We start from the raw sequence: 12,580 nt of genomic DNA, 5'->3' as shown, positions 1-12,580 counted from the left end.
GGATCAACGACGAATATCTCAGCAACCTTCGGTTTGCAGATGACATTGTCCTATTCAGCAACAATGGAGACGAATTACAACAAATGATTGAGGACCTTAATCGAGAAAGTGTAAGAATTGGGTTGAAGATGAATAAGCAGAAGACAAAATAATGTTCAATAGCCTGGCAAGGGAAGAAGAATTCAGGATCGCCAGTCAGCCTCTAGAGTCTGTAAAGGAGTACGTTTATCTAGGTCAATTACTCACAGGGGACCCTGATCACGAGAAAGAAATTTAGAGAAGAATAAAATTGGGTTGGAGTGCATACGGCAGGCATTACCAAATCCTGACTGGGAGCTTACCACTGTCGTTGAAAAGAAAAGTGTACAATCATTGCATTCTACCGGTGCTAACATATGGGGCAGAAACATGGAGGTTAACAAAGAAGCTTGAGAACAAGTTAAGGACCACACAAAGAGCGATGGAACGAAAAATCTTAGGACTAACGTTAAGAGACAGGAAGAGAGCGGTGTGGATCAGAGAACAAACGGGGATAGCCGATATTCTAGTTGACATTAAGCGGAAGAAATGGAGCTGGGCAGTCCATGTAATGCGTAGGATGGATAACCGGTGGACCATTAGGGTTACAGAATGGATACCAAGAGAAGGGAAGCGCAGTCGAGGTCGGCAGAAAACGAGATGGGATGATGAAGTTAGGAAATTTGCAGGGGCAAGTTGGAATACGCTAGCGCAAGACAGGGGTAATTGGAGATCGCAGGGAGAGGCCTTCGTCCTGCAGTGGACATAAAATATAGGCTGATGATGATGATGATGATGATGATCATGATCATGATGTGTATTCTACTTCTCTGCTGGTGTAAATTTTCGGCGGCGACACAATTACGCCACTGCCGAACATTTACACCAGCAGGAAGTAGAATACGCTTGGTTGCTGCAATATTAGCTGTTTTTTGTCTGTTTGATTGCTGCGCCACCAGGTGATAGCACAATACAGGCCGCTCACGTTTACGGTTCCGGCAAAACGTCGCAACGCCCGGTCCGCTCGCGTTTGCCCGATTACCGGACAAGCTAAACCTCTCTAATAGGTGGCGACTTTAACGCCGCCCACACTACGGAGGGGGGGGGGGGGGGTACAAGTACGCCCACAACAGCGGAGACATTTTTTGGCTCGACTCGAAACAGGAAGGTCTAAAGCCCCAACCAGACGTACACGTTGGAAAGCGTCAGCACGCGCTGCGCTCACTCGACGTCACGTCGCGTCCGATAGAGCGAGAGGGCGCGCACCCAAACGATGCACGAGTCGCGGCTGCCATGTTGACCACCAAACGCGTGGAACGACGAACACAAAGCACGCAGCTTCACGGGCTTGCCTGCACGCCGCGTGAAGAGTCGTTCCGGAAGTCACGCTGGTTCGCCGTGGTCACGTCATAGGCGTTCTGTGGTCACGCGAGGAGCGTCGCGCAGGCGACCCGGTGGCAGCTTCCAACGCGGGCGTAAAAATTCTAGCAGTGGTAGGTGTCTACGCCGCAACGCGTCCACCCGCGACGCAGTCTCCGCAAGGGGCGCCGTACGCGTCCAGGCGCGATGCGGCGCGTGCGGACGCTTTCTAACGCGTACGTCTGGTTGGGGCATTACTCTCGTCACGGACCCAGCAACGCCCACAAGGCAAGGCAACAGCGTCTCTGACAACTCCACGCCCGACCTCACCTTCGCTAATAACATACAATCACTAGGTCTTGCTGAATACACAGCAAGACCTAGTGAGCGACCACTACATAAACGAAATCCAGCTCAATGGAGGCTTCGACAAACGCAGGGGTAAACAGCTGAAATTAGTTAATTCGGTGAAATTCAGGAAAATAAGGAAAGAGGGGAACATAGAAACCATGGCGGATACTGATCAGTGGACAGCCAAATTAAAGGAGTACATCTTAAAATCAACGCAGGTGATCCCGCAAGAGGCTCAGCTAGAAGCAATACACAGCAGCATCTCACACATGTGGGAGGCCAAACAAGGGCTGCAGAAACGAGGGAAAATGCAGAAACAAAACAAGAAGTCAAGAAGGTGGCCTTGTTAAACAAAGAAATAGAACAATATGCACAAAACCTCCAAAGACGATAATGGGAGGAAACATGTATGGATATGGATGAGCAACTGAGCACGAGGAAGACGTGGAGGTTGTTCAAATATCTCCTTAACTCAAAGGAAACGAAAACGGTGTTAAGGCAAAAGATACAAAAGATCCTATAAGCATATAAAGGAACAGAGCAAAAATTCTTGAAAGAGGTTGAACTTAAATACATATCACAGACATCGCCGTGTATTCATGCCGAATACGAGGAAGAACATGACTCCGACCTCGATGAAGAGTTTAGCAAAGCATAAATAGCAGTAGTCCTGCACAAACTCTACACCAAATCGGCATCGGACGACACGTCTATCGGAAAGCTGATAGAATATATTAATGAGTGCTGGAAACAAAGAAAGATGCCACAGCAGTGGAAGACTGCACAAGTCGTTCTAATACCAAAGCCTGGCAAAGACTCGGGAATCTAAGACAAATATCGTTAACTTCCTGCGTGGGCAAACTGATGGAGCATGCCTTCAATGCCAGACTCGCCAATTACGTAGAAGACAATGACATACTCCCGCCACAATGATAGGATTCCGAAGAAACGTGTCTGACAAGACGCCATGCTGCAACTGAAACAACAAGTAATAGACAAACCAGGGAGATCGACTCGAGCCATCCTCGGGCTAGATCTCAAGAAGGCATTCGACAATGTCGCACACCAAGCTATGCCAAACCATATCAGTTACGCTGGGTTGGGCGAGAGGACGTACGACTATATTAGAAATTTCTTAATGGACAGAGAAGCGAAAATCGCGGTAGGAGACCTCACATCCGAGAGAGTGCCCATCGGCAGTGCAGGCACACCGCAGGGATCGGTGATATCGCCCATGCTCTTTAAACTGGCTCTGATTGGTCTTCATAGCAAATTACAGGGAATCGAAGGGCTTATCCACACAATCTATGCAGACGACATCACGCTATAAATAAACAAGGACAGTGATGGATTGATTGAACAGAGACTACAAGAAGCAGTCGATATCATCGAGGTCTAACATGCTCGGCCGAAAAATCTGAGTTGCTGCTATATACAGACGAACGCAAAAGGTCCCAAGAACCACAACACACAAACCTATACAGACATAAACTCCAAGACCCGAGACGCACAACCCATACCCAAAGTCGACAAGATAAGGATGTTAGGCACCAACGGAGAAACCATTCGCAAGCTCGAAGCGAAAGTTTATAAGACGATGCGATTGATCAAGCGTATCACCAACAGGCACGAGAGCATCAAATAAGCAAGCCTCATGAGAATCATCCAGGCGTTTGTCATCAGCGAGATCACGTACATGGCGGCATACCACAGATGGTACGCCGCAGAAAAGAAGAAACAAGACGGCCTTATTAGGAACGTATATAAACAGGCGATCGGACTTATGCTAAGCACGAGCACGGAGAAACTCCCAATGCTGGGTCTGCACAACACGCTAGATGAGCTAATAGAAGCGCAACGTAAAGCACAATACGAGCGCCTCTCCAAGACCAAGGCTGGTAGACACATCCTAGATTAACTAGGCTTCCACTACCACACACATCACGGATACAAACGTCACATACCCAAGGAAATAAGGTCCAAACTCACTCCCACTACCCAAGAATATGCATAATGTACACTACGAGAGCAGGAGAAGAAGCAGGTCGAAGAACATGGCGAAGAAATACGGAAGAGACAAGGACGCGGTCTTTGTAGACACGGCACGTTACAAACACAAACGTAGCTTTATCGCAGCAGTAGGTAACCACAACAGGAAATGCTGCGCGAGCCTAACTATAAACACGACACGCATCGAAATGGCGGAAAAAAACAGATTTAGCGTTAACCATAGCACAAACAAATGCATACTATGTAATCAGTGACCTGCAAACGGCAGTACGCCACTTCGCGAATGGCCGGATCTCACCTGAGGCACTAAACATACTCAGAAAAGGCAAAACAACCAGCGAAGACAGATGCGTCCAAGGCCTATGGATACCAGCGCACACCACCGGCTCCAGGGGAGAGGACAACGCTAATGCGGTGGCGCACTTCGTACTTCGAGGACTCACTTTCCGAACTGCGACTAACGCGGACCCCTGGACAGGGCCCTCCAAGGTATGGGAGTGTGAAAACAGAATGACCAGGTTCAACGACATCACCACCCATTACAAGATGGAAACATACACTTATCCACCATCCCATCCACAACTGAACAGGTGGGAAGCTATCCAGTGGCGACCACTACAAATCAAATCATGCAAGAGTCCCATACGAATGCACACTATTTATCCAGAAATATACACAACAGATAGATGCAAAGTGTGTGGCACCAGAGCCACGCTAGAACACATGGTATACGAATGTCAGGGACTAATACACGATAATGAGAGCGAGGCCTCCACCGTCAGCCCCCGCGCGCGATGGCAGGCCGCGCTGCTCAGCTAGAACGTGGGAGACCAACTCTGGGCAGTCCAGAGGGCCAAGGAAGCCGCTGGGAGACAAGAACTTTTGGCCGTAACTTCGGTGGATGACCCAACCCACTAACTTACCGGACGCGAATCGTTCTGAATCAAAATAAAGATTTTATCATTCATTCAGTCTAAGATGCACCATTAAAAGTTGTAGTTTCACCCGAAAGGCAAAGCATCAATTGCGAGAGCAATTTTACTAGTAGAGCATACGGAGTAAGGATAGTAGTTTTATGGGCTGCGTGAACTTGGACACAATCGCTTACCAATTGAATTAAGAAGCATTGTGTGAGAGTGCTCACACAAACATGTATAGATCACACTCAATGACCGCAGACAAGCACTGTCAAAACGCTGGCGTGAGTAAGCGCGGTGGGAGCAGTGATCGAAGGTTCGTGTGGTCTATCGCTTCAATGGAAACAGAGCGCCGAAAGCACAGCGCATACAAAGGTCACAGCCGTGTGGAGATCGCTTTCAAGATACGGTGCACGCGACAGCCCTCAGCTGCGTAAAGTACAAGTACGCAGCTCCTGGCTGACTAGAAGCCGTGCACGCACCCTCCTGCGCTGCTTTACCGCTTTCCTCATTTCGCATGGGAGATTAAGTCGCCATTTCCCCTTGCGCCGGGTCGCAAGATACGCATTTAGTGCCGCCTCCCGCAAGAAACACAAACGTCGCAAACGTTGCCTCCCGTCCCTCCCTCCTATCCCCACGGCCTTTAGCACGACCGGAGACCTCATGTTTGCTCTCCGCCGTGCCTTCGCTCTCGGTGAAAGCGCGAAGCCCTCGCGCGCCTTCACTTGCACATACAGCATAAGGCGCGCGGCGACGAGTCGGACTTTATACGAAACCTCAGGGTGACGGCGATTGCAGGAATGCGCTTGGAGTGTCCATATAATTGCTATCGCAATAATAAAGTCAATGCCCTAAAAGTGCGATGGGGCTGTAAATACATGCTAACCTACATGTTCATGAAAAAAAATATTTGATGATTTTTCTGCGACCACATTCACGCTGACAACAGCAGGCTATCGGAGCACACACCTCCACGTTTTCAAATAGAACGTTTCTGCCGAAAAAATACCATCGTCTGCGCAATGTTTATGCACCACTGCATTGAAAGTTGTCTTGAAGCCCACCTGTTCTATAGAAGTCTCCACCAGCACCCCTACCACCACCTACGGATTATGCATGCAGTAGGAGAGTAACAGACAAGCGGGTGCACATGACTGAAAGCCAAGATATGCATATGTCATATGACAGATCGTGTTTAAATGAACATTCTCGCGTTGGTTTAGCGCCACAATTTCACCCAGGTCACCATTTTTCTGCAGAGCTCCAATTGTAAAAAGCTGCACAATATTTAAATTCGCCTGTTTTCTGCAGCACAGACGTGCCTGTGAATACGCTATTAGGAACGCGTACGTGACTTTGTACGAATACTTCCCCAAAGCATGCGCCACATCGCGTTACAAGTGAACGAATCCTTTCGCGCATTGAAGTAAATCAGAGGACGTGTAACGTAAAACAGTTTTTACTTTATTCCAAGTTCCTGACGTTGTACTTTCGTAACCAGCCACGCAAGCATCGGGTGGTGTCTTGAAGCATTACTTGAATAGCCCAACAGCGGGCTGTTTGAACGCCGCGCAACGGAAAGTTGAAAATTCCGCTAAAGTGGATCCTCGCTGAAGAAAACTTTGCAGAACGAAGTCGTATAGGGGCCGAAACGTCTTAGAAACGTTGCATAAAATGTGTGCTATATACGCAGAGAAATTCATTCTCCCAGGCAGCTTCGCGCCAGGAACGGCGGGCACTTATCTTTTATTCATTTCGGAACCGGTCAGTGTCCAGTTATCCTCCAAAATTCTCCGATTTTAACAGCGGCGCTGAATAAACCAGCAGTAATGTGTGCCGCCTATCATTGCGTTGCCTAGCGACCACCTCGCGGAGCGTCGCGCGCTATGCTCGGGATACAGAAACAGAAAATGAGAGCGAAAAAGAGTGCTTGCGTCGCGCTCTATTCTCTGGAGAGTGAAAGAGGGAGAGAGTGCGCGCGTCACGCGCTATGCTCGGGAGAGAGAAAGAGAAAATGAGAGCGAGAGAGAGAGAGAGAGACAGAGAGAAAGAAACTGTAGCAGCACCAACGAGGCAACGCGCAGAGATACTGCGGACGCCATCCGCGTTTCTCCATTTCCTCGCATTATAGCGCCGAAAGCTAGCGGTGTCCGTGACTGCAGCAGGCGCCTCTGGCGACGGCTCGGCTGTGCTCCCGCCAGGTGCGCACTACTGCGCATGCGCCGTGACGTCACCCCGGCGTGTCGTGTGCTGCGCGCCGCGAGTACACTGTGCATAGCTTTCGCCCCACTTCTCCCTTACGTGAGATCGGACTGCAAGGGCTTCGCGAGGCGTTCCCCGATGCCACGGACCATGGTGCAACGCCTAAACACTTCGTATGACTTTGGATCACTTGGCATTACTTCGTAAAGCCAGGACCAGCTAGGAACCGATCAGCTCCGCTGTCTTTAGCCTTGCGCCACAAGTGCAGGCTACCCCGAATTTTTTTCGGCATATTATTGCATTGTTAGTGCGTAATCGCCACTTTGACGTGGTGAATTTCCGCAGTATTGTGATGAGTTTCCACATACAGGCGGAATCAGCAGTGGCCCAAAAATTTTGAACGTTGAACAATACGTAGAAATTGTAATGTTTATTTTTCGATGGTTGGCCGCAAACAGCGGTAACTGCCCAGATTCGCATCTACAGTGACCCCTGTCGGCGTGAACGAGGTTCATTGAAGAGCGCCACATATGTATGTCCACGTTGCCGCTTACTCAGTGAACCAAGTTGATTTGATGGTTCGTTTTCAACCGTTTCTTGAGCACAGCAGCCCAATGCGCTACCGTTCCGACTATGGACTGCATGCCCAGTGGCCAACGCAGGCCAAAAAAGGTTACATAAATAAATAGAAACAAACATGCATATAGACAGACAGATGGCCATCTGAAAGTGCGTGAAATACCCCAAGAATACTAACGCATACAAAAATATATCGCTGAAACACACAAGGCCATAAAATGCTTTTTTTTTAAATTTTTTCCTAATCAATGCTGTGTTTTTCAGTCATTTGCGCGAAATTAAGGCACCAAAATGTCATGCCCGTTCCACTGTTATATATTAAATATGCCGCTTGAAAATTATCTATTCCTTAGTGAAATGGTTAAAGATCTGGGCATGTGGAAGCCATCCTGAGATTTGTGAAAAAGAAAAAGAGTATAAAAAGAAAGAATACCATATACACCCAAAGAACTGTATAGACATTTGTATGGGATAACATTAAGTATAGGACATATCCAAAGTCGCAATGTGTGCATCGCAAGGTGACAATATTGACACGTGTACTTGTCCCTTTCTTGGGGACAGCATTTCACCCGCTAACAACTTTGTTAGCACTCAGTGCAAGACGCACTTGCATGATTTCGAACCAACTCGAATGTTATCGTTGATTCCATCTGTTGTGTATGTTTTCGCCGAACCTTTTGCAATCAGATTTTATGCGCGACACGAATTGTGTAGTAGTTTCTGGAAGGCATGCGGGCATCAGTGATTACCCTGGAACTTTTGAGGGGTCACGTTTTAAAGCCGACGCTCTTTATCGGCCGATCAGATCGCCTCTATCACTGTGCTTCAAGTGTTACTTGCTTTGTGAGTGCAGGTTCGCTGAATAAAAAAGTTGGTTTCGTTATTATAGTTTTGCATTACTGTGTTCTTCGCCGTCACTAGCACGTGACATCTAGTGGAGGTCATTGTACGTTTATGTACTGGACGCCCCGCAAAGCCGTATTCCAAGCCCGAACCGCGAAGCCAACGTCAACGTTGCAAAGGACCATCGAGCTAACCGCATGCTGCAAGGACTGCTACCGGAGTACGGACCTCTTCCCGAGAAGACCAAAAAAGTCAGGGCCAAGTCAACAACCACAATGGCAGCCGCAGCGCCCCCATCGTGCTGCAACTGCCCAAGGAGCCACTGATATTCTGCGGATCGTCAATCGAAGAACCAGAATGCTGGCTGGAAACGTACGAAAGGATTGCTGCGTTCAACAAATGGAACTACGACAAGCTCCATCATGTCTACTTTTCCTTGGACGACGACGCTCTAAGTGGTTTGAGAATCAATAGTCAACGGTGAAGCTATAGGACATATTTCGCAGCACCTTGAACACCTTCATCAATGTCGTGCGAGAAGAAAGGGCTGGACTTGCGCTATAAGCCTGAGTGCAACTACCCAACGAAAACATCGCGATTTTCACAGAGGCGATGACTCGCCCGTCCAGACACGCCGACTGCGATATGTGAGAAAACAAAATTTCGTATATTTATACCGGGTGTGAAGCAAGAGCTCTTCGCCAGATTGATACGCAACCTGCCCAAGACCGTTGCTGAAGTTGTTTCCGAGGCAACAACCATCGAGAAGACGCTCGATATAAGGACAAAGCAATATACCTGCTGACCTCTGACCGCAAATTAAATCGATTTTCAAGTACTCGACACCAATGACTTGCGCGATATCACCAGAGCGGTCGTTCGCGAGGAACTTCAGAGGTTCGCAGCCTCATTTGGACGGAACCGCTAACATCGTCAAAAAAGTCGCAGTTTCGCCCGAAAGGCAAAGCATCGATTGCGATAGCAAACTAGGAGACAGCTATACGAAATAAGGATAGTAGTTTTATCGTCCGTATCAAGTTGTAAATATTCGCTCACTAACTAAATAAACAAGCACGGTGTTACGAACGCACAAGTAAACATGAACACATTGCTCTCGCTGACCGCGGGAGCTCCTCAAAACGTTGGAGTGATAAAACACGCCAGCGGCAGCGACCATATTGACCTTCGCGCTGGCTCTCGCTTCAACTCGAACAAAACGACGAAAGCGCAGCGCATACGAAGCTACCAACACTCGGCGAATGCACTTTCGCCCATCGCAGATCGCTTTGAAGATGAGGAGCCCGCACTTCGGCCGCGTCGGAGATCGCTTTCAAGATAGCTCTGTGAGCAGCAGCCGTGTAAGCAGAACGCACCCCCCCCCCCCCCCCCCCACCTCCCGTCTCCGTCGCCTCCTCCCCGTTCCTCGCGCGTGAACGAAGACCGTTCGCTTCCGGCCGCATTCCTCTATTGCGTGCGCGAGATTAAGCTGCGGTTGCCGAATCACCCTCGCACGCTTTCACTCGCACACACAACGCACGTCGCGCTGCAACGATTTTATCGCCACTGGACTTTATATGGAACATTACTACGACGGCAAAAATGGGCTTGGAGTGTCCATATACAAAGTAGTTCAGCGATGACTCGTAGTTCTTGAGGTGCAGCTGGAATCAACTCAGCGCCAGCCGGAAGCAATGACCTACGCCGCCGTCGGCCCCCGCCAGGATCCCGGTCCGCGCCCACGCCAAGACCCTGCAACGCCGCAATTCCGTCAAGCCGTATGAATGACATACACTGATGTAAAAGGAGCTTTGAGGCGAGTTTTATACTCCAGTTATTTTTTTCTGCCACATGATATGCTGCTTTACATTGTGCATCTGATTGCTTGTGGCAAATCGCTCTGTGTGGCAGTTTTTTCTCGCGTGTGCGCACATGTGCACCGCAGGTATTATATTCAGCGTGCCTTCTTATAATGAATCACTGGCGAGTGCATCGTCCGTCAATGGGTTTGTCTCAATGTCAAAGTAGCTTTTGCACCGTGGTTTCAGCGTTGAATAGGACGGTTGCGCGATTTCAGTGCGATGAAGCGGTGCCGGCAACCACTCATCGCCCACAATAACTGTAGCTGAGGAAAGGTATTTACAGATTATTCTTTAGGCGTCGGTGTCAATGAAGCCTAAAAAATACTCGGAATATCTATTGGAGAAGGCATTCTATATATTTTTTAGGCAAAAGAAACGCCTTTGGATAAGGTAATTTGATAGTTCACACCGACATACTGTTAAATTATGTAGTAGTATAGTTAAAATTGTGATTTTCATTAGCGGGGGCCCTATTGCCGACGCATTGTAGATTGCGGGCAAGCATGCAGTGGTGACAGGCTCTGCATAAAGGATCATAGTGTCGTTGGCTGCGTCGTTAAGCGACCGAGATGATTATTGCTGAAATTATTAGAGGCGCGACAAGGAGCGAGCAGCAGCAATCACTACTGTCAGTTGAAGGTTCATGCCGCCATCGAGGGGGTTTCTTGTGCTTCACGACAGGTCGGTGGGAGAAAATTGTTGGAACTGCGTTGGGATTTAGCTTTCTTTTTTCCAAAATCTTGTAATATGCGCGGCTCAAATTGGTCGTCAGTGAAATGTAGCTAGAACATTTATCGAAGAGTGAATCACTCAGACAGGATGAATAAAACGTCCTTATACAAGTACAAGTGGCTAATACGCTGTAGTGCTAAATATTATTGCCTACATAACATTCCCTGCATTGCTACATCATAACCATAATCAGTATTTATTGCTCAACCTTCATAATCAAAGCACATTGACACAATGGCATCGGCTCGTGTTACATGGATGGAAAAGGTTTACCCACAGAACAAAACCGAAGAAAGGTGATTGTAACGCATTCGCTATTAAAGCGAAGATTCCCGGCCTCCGCCCAGAAGTCAACTGCAAGGGTGCGCGATCGCGTCGTGCACATTGCCTGTATCCGTGAGAAAACCAAATAATTATCGTCACCAACTCACGCGTGCATGGCAGCCTAGTTCAAAGCAAATTCAAGAACTGAAAAAGATTACCAGGGGTCCTTAGCTATCGCCTAAAAGCCGCGAATGCGAGTCTTGTAAAATCTACTGCAATTCACCTCAATCCACGCTAATCCACCTTCTCGCACCTTATTCGACCTTAATCCACTCTTATCCTCCTTAATACACCTTAATAGACCTTCATCTACCTCAATGCACCCTATTCCTCCCTAATAAACCTTAATCGACCTTAATCATCTTGAATCCACCTTATTCGACCTTAATTAACCCTAATCCTCTTTAATCGGCCTTAATCCATCTTATTCCGCCTTCGTGCACGTTAATCCACCCTAATCCTCCTTCTTACATCTTTATGCACCCTGAACCACCCTAGTCCAACTTAATCCTCCCTAATCGACCCTAGCCCACCTTATTTAACTTAATCCACCATAATCCACATTTTCCGGCCTTCAATCACCTTAATCCAATCATTAATCAGTCAAGAATTTACTTTACTAATCATTATTCTATTATACACGCCTGGACATGATTTGGCTCGCTTCTCGCCTTCATTAGGTCACGTTACTTTCTGTACCTCAAACGCTCACCGTGAAACATATCCAACTAAGGGTTTCGCCTTAAAATGTGGACTAGTTGGCGCTTATCACCTGCAATACCACGGGTATACTTCCCACTAATTTTGTTCAGGCCCTGCATTCATTGTATATAAGTGACTGACACACACATCGAAGCTGTAACTAGCTCCTCTACAAGCTGCTATTACGATTTTCAGTAAAACAGGCAACGGATCCTAACAATCACGAAAAGTGCAATCGAGAGGCTGTATCTCCGGGTATATTTGTTCAGTGGAAAGCATAATCTATAATACTGCATTTCCGATTGAATAACAGTTGACGACGTGCGAGGTGATGGAGTCCCAGCAGAATATGCATCATTCTGAGGAGAACCCCATTTTTATGCAACCTACAAATTGCCGCTACAAAAAAGCTAATGAGCAGGCCGGAAGAATTGAGAAAAATGCAGCATCAGGGGATGCTTTGATATGAGCAATAAGAAAGACGTCTTACCTCGCTAACAATACTGTTCCTTGTCGGAACAAAGTTCTTTCGGCCAATGTTGTGCAGCGACTGCTTCTTGCGCAAGCCAACACGCTTTCCTTGCGGTATCATAAAAACTGCATAACCATCATCATGCTTCTTGCTGCAGTTATATGCGCAGCAGCATGGCATAGCGCTAGCAGACAATGCACGAAACAGCG

This window comes from Dermacentor silvarum, chromosome 8 (genome assembly GCF_013339745.2).
Source record: "Dermacentor silvarum isolate Dsil-2018 chromosome 8, BIME_Dsil_1.4, whole genome shotgun sequence".
Lineage (NCBI taxonomy): Eukaryota > Metazoa > Arthropoda > Arachnida > Ixodida > Ixodidae > Dermacentor > Dermacentor silvarum.
The sequence above is the reverse complement of the archived record's forward strand: the minus strand, read 5'-3'. Positions refer to the sequence as shown.